The sequence below is a fragment of the Somniosus microcephalus genome, chromosome 5, assembly GCF_052327205.1.
Source record: "Somniosus microcephalus isolate GS21.2 chromosome 5, FLI_Smic_1.0, whole genome shotgun sequence".
Taxonomy (NCBI): domain Eukaryota; kingdom Metazoa; phylum Chordata; class Chondrichthyes; order Squaliformes; family Somniosidae; genus Somniosus; species Somniosus microcephalus.
The window spans coordinates 255,551,364-255,566,108 of record NC_140991.1 but is presented as its reverse complement, the minus strand read 5'-3'; positions in this window follow the sequence as shown (position 1 = coordinate 255,566,108).

The window sequence follows — 14,745 nt, the reverse complement described above, 5'->3', positions numbered from 1 at the left end:
GATGTCTGTCAGTGAGTGTGGTGCAAATTATTTGGGTGAAGTGTGTGTCAGTGAGTGTGGTGCAATGTGTTTGGGTGAAGTGTGTCATTGAGTGTGGTGCAATGTGTTTAGGTGAAGTGTGTCAGTGAGTGTGGTGCAATGTGTTTGGGTGAAGTGTGTCAGTTAGTGTGGTGCAATGTGTTTGTGTGAAGTGTGTCAGTGATTGTGGTGCAGTGTGTTTGGTTGAAGTGTGTCAGTGAGTGTGGTGCAAAGAGTTTGGGTGAAGTGTGTCAGTGAGTTTGGTGCAATGTGTTTGGGTGAAGTGTGTCAGTGAGTGTGGTGCAGTGTGTTTGGGTGAAGTGTGTCAGTGAGTGTGGTGCAATGTATTTGGGTGAAGTGTGTCAGTGAGTGTGGTGCAATATGTTTCTGTGAAGTGTGTCAGTGAGTGTGGTGCAATGTGTTTTGGTGAAGTGTGTCAGTGAGTGTGGTGCAATGTTTTTGGGTGAAGTGTGTCAGTGAGTGTGGTGCAATGTGTTTGGGTGAAGTGTGTCAGTGAGTGTGCTGCAATGTGTTTGGGTGAAGTGTGTCAGTATGAGTTGCAATGTGTTTGGGTGAAGTGTGTCAGTGAGTGTGGTGCAATGTTATTGGGTGAAGTGTGTCAGTGAGTGTGGTGCAATGTGATTGGGTGAAGTGTGTCAGTGAGTGTGGTGCAATGTATTTGGGTGAAGTGTGTCAGTGAGTTTGCTGCAATGTGTTTGGGTGAAGTGTGTCAGTGAGTGTGGTGCAATGTGTTTGGTTGAAGTTTGTCAGTGAGTGTGGTGCAATGTGTTTGGGTGAAGTGTGTCAGTGAGTTTGGTGCAATGTGTTTGGGTGAAGTGTATCAGTGAGTGTGGTGCAGTGTTATTGGGTGAAGTGTGCCAGTGAGTGTGGTGCAATGAGTTTGGGTGAAGTGTGTCAGTGAGTGTGGTGCAATGTGTTTGGGTGAAGTGTGTCAGTGAGTGTGGTGCAATGTGTTTGGGTGAAGTGTGTCAGTGAATGTGGTGCAATGTGTTGGGGTGAAGTGTGTCAGTGAGTGTGGTGCAATGTGTTTGGGTGAAGTGTGTCAGTGGGTGTGGTGCAATGTGATTGTGTGAAGTGTGTCAGTGAGTATAGTGCAATGTTTTTGGGAGAAGCTTGTCAGTGAGTGTTGTGTAATGTGTTTGGGTGAAGTGTGTCAGTGAGTGTGGTGCAATCTGTTTGGGTGAAGTGTGTCAGTGACTGTGGTGCAATGTGTTTGGGTGAAGTGTGTCAGTGAGTGTGGTGCCATGTGTTTTGGTGATGTGTGTCAGTGAGTGTAGTGCAATGTGTTTGGGGGAAGTGTGTCAATGAGTGTGGTGCAATGTGTTTGGGTGAAGTGTGTCAGTGAATGTGGTGCAATGTGTTTGGGTGAAGTGTGTCAGTGAGTGTGGTGACATGTGTTTGGGTGAAGTGTGTCAGTGAATGTGGTGCAATGTGATAGGGTGAAGTGTGTCAGTGAGTATAGCGCAATGTTTTTGGGTGAAGCTTTTCAGTGAGTGTGGTGTAATGTGTTTGGGTGAAGTGTGTCAGTGAGTGTGGTGTAATGTGTTTGGGTGAAGTGTGTCAGTGAGTGTGGTGCAATGTGTTTGGGTGACGTGTGTCAGTGCATGTGTTGCAATGTGTTTCGGTGGAGTGTGTCAGTGAGTGTGGTGCAATGTGTTTGGTTGATGTGTGTCAGTGAGTGTGGTGCAATGTGTTTAGCTGATGTGTGTCAGTGAGTGTGGCGCAATGTGTTTGGGTGAAGTGTGTCAGTGAGTGTGGTGCAATGTGTTTGGGTGAAGTGTGTCAGTGAGTGTCGTGCAATGTGTTTGGGTGAAGTGTGTCAGTGAGTGTGGTGCAATGTGTTTGGGTGAAGTGTGTCAGTGACTGTGGTGCAATGTGTTTGGGTGAAGTGTGTCAGTGAGTGTGGTGCAATGTGTTTAGATGAAGTGTGTCAGTGAGTGTGGCGCAATGTGTTTGGGTGAAGTGTGTCAGTGAGTGTGGTGCAATGTATTTGGGTGAAGTGTGTCAGTGAGTGTGGTGCAATGTGTTTGGGTGAAGTGTGTCAGTGAGTGTGGTGCAATGTGTTTGGGTGAAGTGTGTCAGTGAGTGTGGTGCAATGTGTTTGGGTGAAGTGTGTCAGTGATGTGGTGCAATGAGTTTGGGTGAAGTGTGTCAGTGAATGTGGTGCAATGTGTTGGGGTGAAGTGTGTCAGTGAGTGTGGTGCAATGTGTTTGGGTGAAGTGTGTCAGTGAGTGTGGTGCAATGTGTTTGGTTGAAGTGTGTCAGTGAGTATACTGCAATGTTTTTGGATGAAGCGTGTCAGTGAGTGTGGTGTAATGTGTTTCGGTGAAGTGTGTCAGTGAATGTAGTGCAATGTGTTTGGGTGAAGTGTGTCAGTGAGTGTGGTGCAATGTGTTTGGGTGAAGTGTGTCAGTGAGTGTGGTGTAATGTGTTTGGGTGAAGTGTGTCAGTGAGTGTGGTGCAATGTGTTTGGTTGAAGTGTGTCAGTGAGTATACTGCAATGTTTTTGGATGAAGCGTGTCAGTGAGTGTGGTGTAATGTGTTTGGGTGAAGTGTGTCAGTGAATGTAGTGCAATGTGTTTGGGTGAAGTGTGTCAGTGAGTGTGGTGCAATGTGTTTGGGTGAAGTGTGTCAGTGAGTGTGGTGCAATGTTTTTGGTGATGCGTGTCAGTGAGAGTGGTGTAATGTGTTTGGGTGAAGTGTGTCAGTGAGTGTGGTGCAATGAGTTTGGGTGAAGTGTGTCAGTGAGTGTGGTGCAATGTGTTTGGGTGAAGTGTGTCAGTGAGTGTGGTGCAATGTGTTTGGGTGAAGTGTGTCAGTGAATGTGGTGCAATGTGTTGGGGTGAAGTGTGTCAGTGAGTGTGGTGCAATGTGTTTGGATGAAGTGTGTCAGTGGGTGTGGTGCAATGTGATTGTGTGAAGTGTGTCAGTGAGTATAGTGCAATGTTTTTGGGAGAAGCTTGTCAGTGAGTGTTGTGTAATGTGTTTGGGTGAAGTGTGTCAGTGAGTGTGGTGCAATCTGTTTGGGTGAAGTGTGTCAGTGACTGTGGTGCAATGTGTTTGGGTGAAGTGTGTCAGTGAGTGTGGTGCAATATGTTTGGGTGAAGTGTGTCAGTGAGTGTGGTGCAATGAGTTTAGCTGATGTGTGTCAGTGAGTGTGGTGCCATGTGTTTTGGTGATGTGTGTCAGTGAGTGTAGTGAAATGTGTTTGGGGGAAGTGTGTCAGTGAGTGTGGTGACATGTGTTTGGGTGAAGTGTGTCAGTGAATGTGGTGCAATGTGATTGGGTGAAGTGTGTCAGTGAGTATAGCGCAATGTTTTTGGGTGAAGCTTTTCAGTGAGTGTGGTGTAATGTGTTTGGGTGAAGTGTGTCAGTGAGTGTGGTGCAATGTGTTTGGGTGACGTGTGTCAGTGCATGTGTTGCAATGTGTTTGGGTGGAGTGTGTCAGTGAGTGTGGTGCAATGTGTTTGGTTGATGTGTGTCAGTGAGTGTGGTGCAATGTGTTTAGCTGATGTGTGTCAGTGAGTGTGGCGCAATGTGTTTGGGTGAAGTGTGTCAGTGAGAGTGGTGCAATGTGTTTGGGTGAAGTGTGTCAGTGAGTGTGGTGCAATGTGTTTGGGTGAAGTGTGTCAGTGAGTGTGGTGCAATGTGTTTGGGTGAAGTGTGTCAGTGAGTGTGGTGCAATGTGTTTGGGTGAAGTGTGTCAGTGAGAGTGGTGCAATGTGTTTGGGTGAAGTGTGTCAATGAGTGTGGTGCGGTGTGTTTGGGTGAAGTGTGTCAGTGAGTGTGGTGCAATGTGTTTGGGTGAAGTGTGTCAGTGAGTGTGGTGCAATGTGTTTGGGTGAAGTGTGTCAGTGAGTGTGGTGCAATGTGTTTGCGTGAAGTGTGTCGGTGAGTGTGGTGCAATGTGTTTGGGTGAAGTGTGTCGGTGATCCTGGTGCAATGTGTTTGGGTGAAGTGTGTCAGTGCGTGTGGTGCAATGTGTTTGGGTGAAGTGTGTCAGTGAGTGTGGTGCAATGTGTTTGGATGAAATGTGTCAGTGAGTGTGGTGCAATGTGTTTGGTGATGTGTGTCAGTGAGTGTGGTGCAATGTGTTTGGGTGAAGTGTGTCAGTGAGTGTGGTGCAATGTGTTTGGTGATGTGTGTCAGTGAGTGTGGTGCAATGTGTTTGGGTGAAGTGTGTCAGTGAGTGTGGTGCAATGTGTTTGGGTGAAGTGTGTCAGTGAGTGTGGTGCAATGTGTTTGGGTGGAATGTGTCAGTGAGTATGGTGCAATGTGTTTGGGTGAAGTGTGTCAGTGAGTGTGGTGCAATATGTTTGGGTGAATTGCGTCAGTGAGTGTGGTGCAATGTGTTGGGGTGAAGCGTGTCAGTGAGTGTGGTGCAATATGTTTGGGTGAAGTGTGTCCGTGGGTGTGGTGCAATGTGTTTGGTGCAGTGTGTCAGTGACTGTGGTGCAATGTGTTTGGTGAAGTGTGTCAGTGAGTGTGGTGCAATGTGTTGGGGTGAAGTGTGTCAGTGAATGTGGTGCAAAGTGTTTGGGTGAAGTGTGTCAGTGAGTGTGGTGCAATGTGTTTGGGTGAAGTGTGTCAGTGAGTGTGGTGCAATGTGTTTGGGTGAAGTGTGTCAGTGAGTGTGGTGCAATGTGTTTGGTTGAAGTGTGTCAGTGAGTATACTGCAATGTTTTTGGATGAAGCGTGTCAGTGAGTGTGGTGTAATGTGTTTGGGTGAAGTGTGTCAGTGAATGTAGTGCAATGTGTTTGGGTGAAGTGTGTCAGTGAGTGTGGTGCAATGTGTTTGCGTGAAGTGTGTCAGTGAATGTAGTGCAATGTGTTTTGGTGAAGTGTGTCAGTGAGTGTGGTGCAATGTGTTTGGGTGAAGTGTGTCAGTGAGTATACTGCAATGTTTTTGGTGATGCGTGTCAGTGAGAGTGGTGTAATGTGTTTGGGTGAAGTGTGTCAGTGAGTGTGGTGTAATGTGTTTGGGTGAAATATGTCAGTGAGTGTGGTGCAAATTGTTTGTGTGAAGTGTGTCAGCGAGTGTGGTGCAATGTGTTTGGGTGAAGTGTGTCAGTGAGTGTGGTGCAATGTGTTTGGGTGAAGTGTGTCAGTGAGTGTGGTGCAATGTATTTGGGTGAAGTGTGTCAGTGAGTGTGGTGCAATGTATTTGGGTGGTGTCTGTCAGTGAGTGTGGTGCAAATTCTTTGGGTGAATGTGTCAGTGAGTGTGGTGTAATGTGTTTGGGTGAAGTGTGTCAGTGAGTGTGGTGCAGTGTGTTTGGGTGACGTGTGTCAGTGCATGTGTTGCAATGTGTTTGGGTGGAGTGTGTCAGTGAGTGTGGTGCAATGTGTTTGGTTGATGTGTGTCAGTGAGTGTGGTGCAATGTGTTTAGCTGATGTGTGTCAGTGAGTGTGGCGCAATGTGTTTGGGTGAAGTGTGTCAGTGAGTGTGGTGCAATGTGTTTGGTGAAGTGTGTCAGTGAGTGTGGTGCAATGTGTTTGGGTGAAGTGTGTCACTGAGTGGGGTGCAATGTGTTTGGGTGAAGTGTGTCAGCGAGTGTGGTGCAATGTGATTGGGTGAAGTGTGTCAGTGAGTTGGTGCAATGTGTTTGGGTGAAGTGTGTCAGTGAGTGTGGTGCAGTGTGTTTGGGTGAAGTTTGTCAGTGAGTGTGGTGCAATGAGTTTGGGTGAAGTGTGTCAGTGAGTGTGGTGCAATGTGTTTGGGTGAAGTGTGTCAGTGAGTATAGTGCAATGTTTTTGGGTGAAGCTTGTCAGTGAGTGTTGTGTAATTTGTTTGGGTGAAGTGTGTCCGTGAGTGTGGTGTTATGTGTTTGGGTGAAGTGTGTCAGTGAGTGTGGTGCAATGTGTTTGGGTGAAGTGTGTCAGTGAGTGTGGTGCAATGTGTTTGGGTGAAGTGTGTCAATGAGTGTGGTGCAATGTGTTTAGCTGATGTGTGTCAGTCAGTGTGGTGCCATGTGTTTTGGTGATGTGTGTCAGTGAGTGTAGTGCAATGTGTTTGGGTGAAGTGAGTCAGTGAGTGTGGTGCAATGTGTTTGGGTGAAGTGTGTCAGTGTGTGTGGTGCAATGTGTTTGGGTGAAATGTGTCAGTGAGTGTGGTGCAATGTGTTTGGGTGAAGTGTGTCAGTGATTGTGGTGCAGTGTGTTAGGTTGAAGTGTGTCAGTGAGTGTGGTGCAATGTGTTTGGGTGAAGTGTGTCAGTGAGTTTGGTGCAATGTGTTTGGGTGAAGTGTGTCAGTGAGTGTGGTGCAGTGTGTTTGGGTGAAGTGTGTCAGTGAGTGTGGTGCAATGTGTTTGCGTGAAGTGTGTCAGTGAGTGTGGTGCAATGTGTTTGGGTGAAGTTTGTCAGTGACTGTGGTGCAATGTGTTTGGGTGAAGTGTGTCAGTGAGTGTGGTGCAATGTGTTTCGTTGATGTGTGTCAGTGAGTGTGGTGCAGTGTGTTTGGGTGAAGTGTGTCAGTCAGTGTGGTGCAATGTGTTTGGGTGAAGTATGTCCGTGACTGTGGTGCAATGTGTGATGTAAGAAAAAGGAGACTTACCATCAAGTAACTTTAAAGTAAGCTTTAAGTAACTTATAAACACACTATATACAAGAGAGGTCTTTACCATGCCTCTGGTAGAAGCCTCTTACAATACTGAACAGACCAGTATTTATACCAGTCCAACAGGAAGTGACACATGACAGGAAGTGAGGTATGTACACAGTTCATAGTTCACAGTTCACAGGAAGTGATGACATAACTTCCCGGAAGTTATTATTTTTATCACAATGTGTTTGGGTGAAGTGTATCAGTGAATGTGGTGCAATGTGTTTGGGTGAAGTGTGTCAGTGAGTGTGGTGCAATGTGTTTGGGTGAAGTGTGTCAGTGAGTGTGGTGCAATGTGTTTGGGTGAAGTGTGTCAGTGAGTGTGGTGCAATGTGTTTGGGTGAAGTGTGTCAGTGAGTGTGGTGCAATGTGTTTGGGTGATGTCTGTCAGTGAGTGTGGTGCAAATTATTTGGGTGAAGTGTGTGTCAGTGAGTGTGGTGCAATGTGTTTGGGTGAAGTGTGTCATTGAGTGTGGTGCAATGTGTTTAGGTGAAGTGTGTCAGTGAGTGTGGTGCAATGTGTTTGGGTGAAGTGTGTCAGTTAGTGTGGTGCAATGTGTTTGTGTGAAGTGTGTCAGTGATTGTGGTGCAGTGTGTTTGGTTGAAGTGTGTCAGTGAGTGTGGTGCAAAGAGTTTGGGTGAAGTGTGTCAGTGAGTTTGGTGCAATGTGTTTGGGTGAAGTGTGTCAGTGAGTGTGGTGCAGTGTGTTTGGGTGAAGTGTGTCAGTGAGTGTGGTGCAATGTATTTGGGTGAAGTGTGTCAGTGAGTGTGGTGCAATATGTTTCTGTGAAGTGTGTCAGTGAGTGTGGTGCAATGTGTTTTGGTGAAGTGTGTCAGTGAGTGTGGTGCAATGTTTTTGGGTGAAGTGTGTCAGTGAGTGTGGTGCAATGTGTTTGGGTGAAGTGTGTCAGTGAGTGTGCTGCAATGTGTTTGGGTGAAGTGTGTCAGTATGTGTTGCAATGTGTTTGGGTGAAGTGTGTCAGTGAGTGTGGTGCAATGTTATTGGGTGAAGTGTGTCAGTGAGTGTGGTGCAATGTGATTGGTTGAAGTGTGTCAGTGAGTGTGGTGCAATGTATTTGGGTGAAGTGTGTCAGTGAGTTTGCTGCAATGTGTTTGGGTGAAGTGTGTCAGTGAGTGTGGTGCAATGTGTTTGGTTGAAGTTTGTCAGTGAGTGTGGTGCAATGTGTTTGGGTGAAGTGTGTCAGTGAGTTTGGTGCAATGTGTTTGGGTGAAGTGTATCAGTGAGTGTGGTGCAGTGTTATTGGGTGAAGTGTGCCAGTGAGTGTGGTGCAATGAGTTTGGGTGAAGTGTGTCAGTGAGTGTGGTGCAATGTGTTTGGGTGAAGTGTGTCAGTGAGTGTGGTGCAATGTGTTTGGGTGAAGTGTGTCAGTGAATGTGGTGCAATGTGTTGGGGTGAAGTGTGTCAGTGAGTGTGGTGCAATGTGTTTGGGTGAAGTGTGTCAGTGGGTGTGGTGCAATGTGATTGTGTGAAGTGTGTCAGTGAGTATAGTGCAATGTTTTTGGGAGAAGCTTGTCAGTGAGTGTTGTGTAATGTGTTTGGGTGAAGTGTGTCAGTGAGTGTGGTGCAATCTGTTTGGGTGAAGTGTGTCAGTGACTGTGGTGCAATGTGTTTGGGTGAAGTGTGTCAGTGAGTGTGGTGCCATGTGTTTTGGTGATGTGTGTCAGTGAGTGTAGTGCAATGTGTTTGGGGGAAGTGTGTCAATGAGTGTGCTGCAATGTGTTTGGGTGAAGTGTGTCAGTGAATGTGGTGCAATGTGTTTGGGTGAAGTGTGTCAGTGAGTGTGGTGACATGTGTTTGGGTGAAGTGTGTCAGTGAATGTGGTGCAATGTGATAGGGTGAAGTGTGTCAGTGAGTATAGCGCAATGTTTTTGGGTGAAGCTTTTCAGTGAGTGTGGTGTAATGTGTTTGGGTGAAGTGTGTCAGTGAGTGTGGTGCAATGTGTTTGGGTGACGTGTGTCAGTGCATGTGTTGCAATGTGTTTCGGTGGAGTGTGTCAGTGAGTGTGGTGCAATGTGTTTGGTTGATGTGTGTCAGTGAGTGTGGTGCAATGTGTTTAGCTGATGTGTGTCAGTGAGTGTGGCGCAATGTGTTTGGGTGAAGTGTGTCAGTGAGTGTGGTGCAATGTGTTTGGGTGAAGTGTGTCAGTGAGTGTCGTGCAATGTGTTTGGGTGAAGTGTGTCAGTGAGTGTGGTGCAATGTGTTTGGGTGAAGTGTGTCAGTGACTGTGGTGCAATGTGTTTGGGTGAAGTGTGTCAGTGAGTGTGGTGCAATGTGTTTAGATGAAGTGTGTCAGTGAGTGTGGTGCAATGTGTTTGGGTGAAGTGTGTCAGTGAGTGAGGTGCAATGTGTTTGGGTGAAGTGTGTCAGTGAGTGTGGTGCAATGTGTTTGGGTGAAGTGTGTCAGTGAGTGTGGTGCAATGTATTTGGGTGAAGTGTGTCAGTGAGTGTGGTGCAATGTGTTTAGGTGAAGTGTGTCAGTGAGTGTGGTGCAATGTGGTTGGGTGAAGTGTGTCAGTGAGAGTGGTGCAATGTGTTTGGGTGAAGTGTGTCAGTGAGTGTGGTGCAATGTGTTTGGGTGAAGTGTGTCAGTAAGTGTGGTGCAATGTGTTTGGGTGAAGCGTGTCAGTGAGTGTGGTGCAATGTGTTTGGGTGAAGTGTGTCAGTGAGTGTGGTGCAATGTGTTTGAGTGATGTGTGTGTCAGTGAGCGTGGTGAAATATGTTTGGGTGAAGTGTGTCGGTGAGTGTGGTGCAATGTGTTTGGGTGAAGTGTGTCGGTGATCCTGGTGCAATGTGTTTGGATGAAGAGTGTCAGTGAATGTGGTGCAATGTGATTGGGTGAAGTGTGTCAGTGAGTATAGCGCAATGTTTTTGGGTGAAGCTTTTCAGTGAGTGTGGTGTAATGTGTTTGGGTGAAGTGTGTCAGTGAGTGTGGTGTAATGTGTTTGGGTGAAGTGTGTCAGTGAGTGTGGTGCAATGTGTTTGGGTGACGTGTGTCAGTGCATGTGTTGCAATGTGTTTGGGTGGAGTGTGTCAGTGAGTGTGGTGCAATGTGTTTGGTTGATGTGTGTCAGTGAGTGTGGTGCAATGTGTTTAGCTGATGTGTGTCAGTGAGTGTGGCGCAATGTGTTTGGGTGAAGTGTGTCAGTGAGTGTGGTGCAATGTGTTTGGGTGAAGTGTGTCAGTGAATGTGGTGCAATGTGTTTGGGTGAAGTGTGTCAGTGAGTGTGGTGCAATGTGTTTGGGTGAAGTGTGTCAGTGAGTGTGGTGCAATGTGTTTGGGTGAAGTGTGTCAGTGAGTGTGGTGCAATGTGTTTGGGTGAAGTGTGTCAGTGAGTGTGGTGCAATGTGTTTGGGTGAAGTGTGTCAGTGAATGTGGTGCAATGTGTTTGGGTGAAGTGTGTCAGTGAGTGTGGTGACATGTGTTTGGGTGAAGTGTGTCAGTGAATGTGGTGCAATGTGATTGGGTGAAGTGTGTCAGTGAGTATAGCGCAATGTTTTTGGGTGAAGCTTTTCAGTGAGTGTGGTGTAATGTGTTTGGGTGAAGTGTGTCAGTGAGTGTGGTGTAATGTGTTTGGGTGAAGTGTGTCAGTGAGTGTGGTGCAATGTGTTTGGGTGACGTGTGTCAGTGCATGTGTTGCAATGTGTTTGGGTGGAGTGTGTCAGTGAGTGTGGTGCAATGTGTTTGGTTGATGTGTGTCAGTGAGTGTGGTGCAATGTGTTTAGCTGATGTGTGTCAGTGAGTGTGGCGCAATGTGTTTGGGTGAAGTGTGTCAGTGAGTGTGGTGCAATGTGTTTGGGTGAAGTGTGTCAGTGAGTGTCGTGCAATGTGTTTGGGTGAAGTGTGTCAGTGAGTGTGGTGCAATGTATTTGGGTGAAGTGTGTCAGTGAGTGTGGTGCAATGTGTTTGGGTGAAGTGTGTCAGTGAGTGTGGTGCAATGTGTTTGGGTGAAGTGTGTCAGTGACTGTGGTGCAATGTGTTTGGGTGAAGTGTGTCAGTGAGTGTGGTGCAATGTGTTTAGATGAAGTGTGTCAGTGAGTGTGGTGCAATGTGTTTGGGTGAAGTGTGTCAGTGAGTGAGGTGCAATGTGTTTGGGTGAAGTGTGTCAGTGAGTGTGGTGCAATGTGTTTGGGTGAAGTGTGTCATTGAGTGTGGTGCAATGTATTTGGGTGAAGTGTGTCAGTGAGTGTGGTGCAATGTGTTTAGGTGAAGTGTGTCAGTGAGTGTGGTGCAATGTGGTTGGGTGAAGTGTGTCAGTGAGAGTGGTGCAATGTGTTTGGGTGAAGTGTGTCAGTGAGTGTGGTGCAATGTGTTTGGGTGAAGTGTGTCAGTGAGTGTGGTGCAATGTGTTTGGGTGAAGCGTGTCAGTGAGTGTGGTGCAATGTGTTTGGGTGAAGTGTGTCAGTGAGTGTGGTGCAATGTGTTTGAGTGATGTGTGTGTCAGTGAGCGTGGTGCAATGTGTTTGGGTGAAGTGTGTCGGTGATCCTGGTGCAATGTGTTTGGGTGAAGAGTGTCAGTGAATGTGGTGCAATGTGATTGGGTGAAGTGTGTCAGTGAGTATAGCGCAATGTTTTTGGGTGAAGCTTTTCAGTGAGTGTGGTGTAATGTGTTTGGGTGAAGTGTGTCAGTGAGTGTGGTGTAATGAGTTTGGGTGAAGTGTGTCAGTGAGTGTGGTGCAATGTGTTTGGGTGACGTGTGTCAGTGCATGTGTTGCAATGTGTTTGGGTGGAGTGTGTCAGTGAGTGTGGTGCAATGTGTTTGGTTGATGTGTGTCAGTGAGTGTGGTGCAATGTGTTTAGCTGATGTGTGTCAGTGAGTGTGGCGCAATGTGTTTGGGTGAAGTGTGTCAGTGAGTGTGGTGCAATGTGTTTGGGTGAAGTGTGTCAGTGAGTGTCGTGCAATGTATTTGGGTGAAGTGTGTCAGTGAGTGTGGTGCAATGTGTTTAGGTGAAGTGTGTCAGTGAGTGTGGTGCAATGTGGTTGGGTGAAGTGTGTCAGTGAGAGTGGTGCAATGTGTTTGGGTGAAGTGTGTCAGTGAGTGTGGTGCAATGTGTTTGGGTGAAGTGTGTCAGTGAGTGTGGTGCAATGTGTTTGGGTGAAGTGTGTCAGTGAGTGTGGTGCAATGTGTTTGGGTGAAGTGTGTCAGTGAGTGTGGTGCAATGTGTTTGAGTGATGTGTGTGTCAGTGAGCGTGGTGAAATATGTTTGGGTGAGGTGTGTCGGTGAGTGTGGTGCAATGTGTTTGGGTGAAGTGTGTCGTTGATCCTGGTGCAATGTGTTTGGGTGAAGTGTGTCAGTGCGTGTGGTGCAATGTGTTTGGGTGAAGTGTGTCAGTGAGTGTGGTGCAATGTGTTTGGATGAAATGTGTCTGTGAGTGTGGTGCAATGTGTTTGGTGATGTGTGTCAGTGAGTGTGGTGCAATGTGTTTGGGTGAAGTGTGTCAGTGAGTGTGGTGCAATGTGTTTGGGTGAAGTGTGTCAGTGAGTGTGGTGCAATGTGTTTGGGTGGAATGTGTCAGTGAGTATGGTGCAATGTGTTTGGGTGAAGTGTGTCAGTGAGTGTGGTGCAATGTGTTGGGGTGAAGTGTGTCAGTGAGTGTGGTGCAATGTGTTGGGGTGAAGCGTGTCAGTGAGTGTGGTGCAATGTGTTTGGGTGAAGTGTGTCCGTGGGTGTGGTGCAATGTGTTTGGTGAAGTGTGTCAGTGAGTGTGGTGCAATGTGTTTGCGTGTAGTGTGTCAGTGAATGTGGTGCAAAGTGTTTGGGTGAAGTGTGTCTGTGAGTGTGGTGCAAAGTGTTTGGGTGAAGTGTGTCAGTGAGTGTGGTGCAATGTGTTTGGGTGAAGTGTGTCAGTGAGTGTGGTGCAATGTGTTTGGGTGAAGTGTGTCAGTGAGTGTGGTGCAATGAGTTTGGGTGAAGTGTGTCAGTGAATGTGGTGCAATGTGTTGGGGTGAAGTGTGTCAGTGAGTGTGGTGCAATGTGTTTGGGTGAAGTGTGTCAGTGACTGTGGTATAATGTGTTTGGGTGAAGTGTGTCAGTGAATGTGGTGCAATGTGTTTGGGTGAAGTGTGTCAGTGAGTGTGGTGCAATGTGTTTGGTTGAAGTGTGTCAGTGAGTATACTGCAATGTTTTTGGGTGAAGCGTGTCAGTGAGTGTGATGCAATGTGTTTGGGTGAAGTGTGTCAGTGAGTGTGGTGCAATGTGTTTGGGTGAAGTGTGTCAGTGAGTATACTGCAATGTTTTTGGTGATGCGTGTCAGTGAGTGTGGTGCAAATTGTTTGTGTGAAGTGTGTCAGCGAGTGTGGTGCAATGTGTTTGGGTGAAGTGTGTCAGTGAGTGTGGTGCAATGTGTTTGGGTGAAGTGTGTCAGTGAGTGTGGTGCAATGTATTTGGGTGAAGTGTGTCAGTGAGTGTGGTGCAATGTATTTGGGTGATGTCTGTCAGTGAGTGTGGTGCAAATTCTTTGGGTGAATGTGTCAGTGAGTGTGGTGTAATGTGTTTGGGTGAAGTGTGTCAGTGAGTGTGGTGCAGTGTGTTTGGGTGACGTGTGTCAGTGCATATGTTGCAATGTGTTTGGGTGGAGTGTGTCAGTGAGTGTGGTGCAATGTGTTTGGTTGATGTGTGTCAGTGAGTGTGGTGCAATGTGTTTAGCTGATGTGTGTCAGTGAGTGTGGCGCAATGTGTTTGGGTGAAGTGTGTCAGTGAGTGTGGTGCAATGTGTTTGGGTGAAGTGTGTCACTGAGTGGGGTGCAATGTGTTTGGGTGAAGTGTGTCAGTGAGTGTGGTGCAATGTGATTGGGTGAAGTGTGTCAGTGAGTTGGTGCAATGTGTTTGGGTGAAGTGTGTCAGTGAGTGTGGTGCAGTGTGTTTGGGTGAAGTTTGTCAGTGAGTGTGGTGCAATGAGTTTGGGTGAAGTGTGTCAGTGAGTGTGGTGCAATGTGTTTGGGTGAAGTGTGTCAGTGAGTATAGTGCAATGTTTTTGGGTGAAGCTTGTCAGTGAGTGTTGTGTAATTTGTTTGGGTGAAGTGTGTCCGTGAGTGTGGTGTAATGTGTTTGGGTGAAGTGTGTCAGTGAGTGTGGTGCAATGTGTTTGGGTGAAGTGTGTCAGTGAGTGTGGTGCAATGTGTTTGGGTGAAGTGTGTCAATGAGTGTGGTGCAATGTGTTTAGCTGATGTGTGTCAGTGTGTGGTGCCATGTGTTTTGGTGATGTGTGTCAGTGAGTGTAGTGCAATGTGTTTGGGTGAAGTGAGTCAGTGAGTGTGGTGCAATGTGTTTGGGTGAAGTGTGTCAGTGTGTGTGGTGCAATGTGTTTGGGTGAAGTGTGTCAGTGAGTGTGGTGCAATGTGTTTGGGTGAAGTGTGTCAGTGATTGTGGTGCAGTGTGTTAGGTTGAAGTGTGTCAGTGAGTGTGGTGCAATGTGTTTGGGTGAAGTGTGTCAGTGAGTTTGGTGCAATGTGTTTGGGTGAAGTGTGTCAGTGAGTGTGGTGCAGTGTGTTTGGGTGAAGTGTGTCAGTGAGTGTGGTGCAATGTGTTTGGGTGAAGTGTGTCAGTGAGTGTGGTGCAATGTGTTTGGGTGAAGTTTGTCAGTGACTGTGGTGCAATGTGTTTGGGTGAAGTGTGTCAGTGAGTGTGGTGCAATGTGTTTCGTTGATGTGTGTCAGTGAGTGTGGTGCAGTGTGTTTGGGTGAAGTGTGTCAGTCAGTGTGGTGCAATGTGTTTGGTTGAAGTGTGTCCGTGACTGTGGTGCAATGTGTTTGGGTGAAGTGTATCAGTGAATGTGGTGCAATGTGTTTGGGTGAAGTGTGTCAGTGAGTGTGGTGCAATGTGTTTGGGTGAAGTGTGTCAGTGAGTGTGGTGCAATGTGTTTGGGTGAAGTGTGTCAGTGAGTGTGGTGCAATGTGTTTGGGTGAAGTGTGTCAGTGAGTGTGGTGCAATGTGTTTGGGTGATGTCTGTCAGTGAGTGTGGTGCAAATTATTTGGGTGAAGTGTGTGTCAGTGAGTGTGGTGCAATGTGTTTGGGTGAAGTGTGTCATTGAGTGTGGTGCAATGTGTTTAGGTGAAGTGTGTCAGTGAGTGTGGTGCAATG